At 48.5% G+C, this 2,743-nt stretch overlaps 1 long non-coding RNA gene across 1 annotated transcript; it reads left to right on the top strand.

Moving 5' to 3' along the window:
- The first annotated feature begins 857 nt into the window (after positions 1–857).
- Positions 858–2,472, top strand: LOC142246595 (uncharacterized). The gene is made up of 3 exons (XR_012724907.1): positions 858–886; positions 1,981–2,013; positions 2,423–2,472. It is a non-coding gene; the product is annotated as an uncharacterized LOC142246595 (long non-coding RNA).
- The last annotated feature ends 271 nt before the right edge of the window (positions 2,473–2,743 follow it).

Here is a 2,743-nt window from a genome sequence, read left to right as displayed (position 1 = left end):
ACTAATACGAGGGTCATGGTCACTCATTGCCCTCAGGAACTCTGGAGAGGGTGGACTCGGGGTACATGGACTAATACGAGGGTCATGGTCACTCATTGCCTTCAGGAACTCTGGAGAGGGTGGACTCGGGGTACATGGACTAATACGAAGGTCATGGTCACTCATTGCCTTCAGGAACTCTGGACAGGATGGACTCGGGGTACAAGGACTAATACGAAGGTCATGGTCACTCCTTGCCCTCAGGAACTCTGGAGAGGGTGGACTCGGGGTACATGGACTAATTCGAAGGTCATGGTCACTCATTGCCTTCAGGAACTCTGGACAGGGTGAACTCGGGGTACATGGACTAATACGAGGGTCATGGTCACTCATTGCCCTCAGGAACTCTGGAGAGGGTGGACTCGGGGTACATGGACTAATACGAGGGTCATGGTCACTCATTGCCCTCAGGAACTCTGGAGAGGGTGGACTCGGGGTACATGGACTAATACAAGGGTCATGGTCACTCATTGCCTTCAGGAACTCTGGAGAGGGTGGACTCGGGGTACATGAACAAATACGAAGGTCATGGTCACTCATTGCCTTCAGGAACTCTGGACAGGATGGACTCGGGGTACATGGACTAATGCGAGGGTCATGGTCACTCATTGTCTTCATGATGAAAATTATCTTTCAGGTTATGGAAATTACCTGGGTAATGTCCTGGCACAAGGTAAGAAGGAATTACCCCTGGACCTCTCCTGAGGTTTGCAGGGTACATGGCAGCTTATGAGGGTCTCCCCAAATGTCTGCTGAGGAGTCTCTTCATGTGATGAGAAATCAGTGTGTCCATGTAATTACCTATATTGTTCTATTGCAGGACTTGGAGCAAAACCATCAAAAGCAGGTACCCCTTGGAAACCCAAACTAAGAACCCAGCCCCATCCCACTGTGGCCCATAATCCATCCCTCCCCCGATAATAACATAATCTGACCCCTCCCCTGCAACGACCTAAATTAATAATGATCCCAACGCCATTCTCCTCAATTCCAAACCTCCCCCACTAATAGTCTGCTCCTGTCTGTGCCCCCACAATAACAATCCTCCTCTCTCAAACTCCAACCCTCCCCAATAATGATCTGCCCCTCGCCCCCTCCGCACCCCATCCAACAATCGCTCATGCTAATAATCTCCATTCTGCCCCTACGAATACTGCACCTCATTAATGCACCCCCCTCCCCCTCCTTCACTAATATCTCGCCCCTCAGACTCATAATCCACTCCTTACTCATGATCCTCCAAACTAATATAACGCAGCCCTATATATTGTCAGTGCTCCGCCTCCTCCATATTACTATTTGCTCCACCCCTATATTACCATTCCTCCGCCTCTTCCATATCATTAATGCTCCACCTCCTCCATATTACTATTTGCTCCACCCCTGTATTACCATTGCTCCGCCTCTTCCATATCATTATTTCGCCGCCTCCTCCATATTACTATTTGCTCCACCCCTATATTACCATTCCTCCGCCTCTTCCATATCATTAATGCTCAGCCTCCTCCATATTACTATTTGCTCAACCCCTATATTACCATTCCTCCGCTTCTTCCGTATCATTATTTCTCCGCCTCCTCCATATTACTATTTGCTCCACTCCTGTATTACCATTGCTCCGCCTCTTCCATATCATTATTTCTCCGCCTCCTCCATATTACTATTTGCTCCACCCCTATTACCATTGCTCGGCCTCTTTTCTCCATACCATCGTTGCTCCACCTCCTCCATATCCCTATTTGCTCCACCCCTATATTACCATTGCTCTGCCTCTTTCGTATCATTAGTTCTCTGCCTCCTCCATATCCCTATTTGCTCCACCCTTTATTCCTATTGCTCTGCCTCCTCCATATCCCTAATTGCTCCACCCTTATTACCATTGCTCCGCCTCTTTTCTCCACAACTTTGCTCTACCCTAATGACTTCTCCTGCGTTCCGCAGGCTATGGAGTGGGAGGATATCCCAATGTTGGAGGTAAGACCTGTCTGTGTTCCCCAATTTATTGACTCTAGACATTTAGGGGAGATTGTAGTCCCCCCCCCATTTACCCCAACACTCTGCTGAGCATCTGTGAGCCTCAAGGTCTCAGGTTATTAGAGGAGGAGACAGAGCTGCTATGAGGAGCGATGACTCACTCCCCAGTACCAGTAAAATGTAGGGGTGAATATGAGCACGCCGCGCTCCCCCATAATTCTGTAGTGAAATGCGAGAATAGACGCTAATGCTGATCAGCTGCAGATGGACGGATTGCTCAGATACAGCAGACACATGAGGACAATAGAGTGCCCTGTGGGATCCACATATCATCTCCATATTTGTGACCCCACCATGCCGCCTATATGCCACCGCCGGCCACTTCTCACATTACTCCTCCTTTCTTCAGGATACTCGAATGGAGCAGTCGGGTACCCGAGCAACATCGCCCAGCAAGGTAAGTGCTTCAGAGATACGGAATACCGGGGAGACCCCAAATCTACCATGTGCCTAGATACATAAGGATACACCGGTCCTAGATACATGAGGGATATGCTAGTACTACATACACTGAGGAGGGGGATACAAGTTTTGGAAAACCCTTTGATTTTGTTTTCTCCCTTAGGTTATGGAGGGAAACCCCCCAAGTCGGGTAAGAAGCCCCTTTTATTATGGACAAGTCTTTATACACTCTTGTCATGCGTTCTGAACTCCAAATTAATAATATTTG

The sequence above is a fragment of the Anomaloglossus baeobatrachus genome, chromosome 7 (assembly GCF_048569485.1).
Source record: "Anomaloglossus baeobatrachus isolate aAnoBae1 chromosome 7, aAnoBae1.hap1, whole genome shotgun sequence".
NCBI classification, from domain to species: Eukaryota; Metazoa; Chordata; class Amphibia; order Anura; family Aromobatidae; genus Anomaloglossus; species Anomaloglossus baeobatrachus.
The sequence above is the reverse complement of the archived record's forward strand: the minus strand, read 5'-3'. Positions and strand labels throughout refer to the sequence as shown.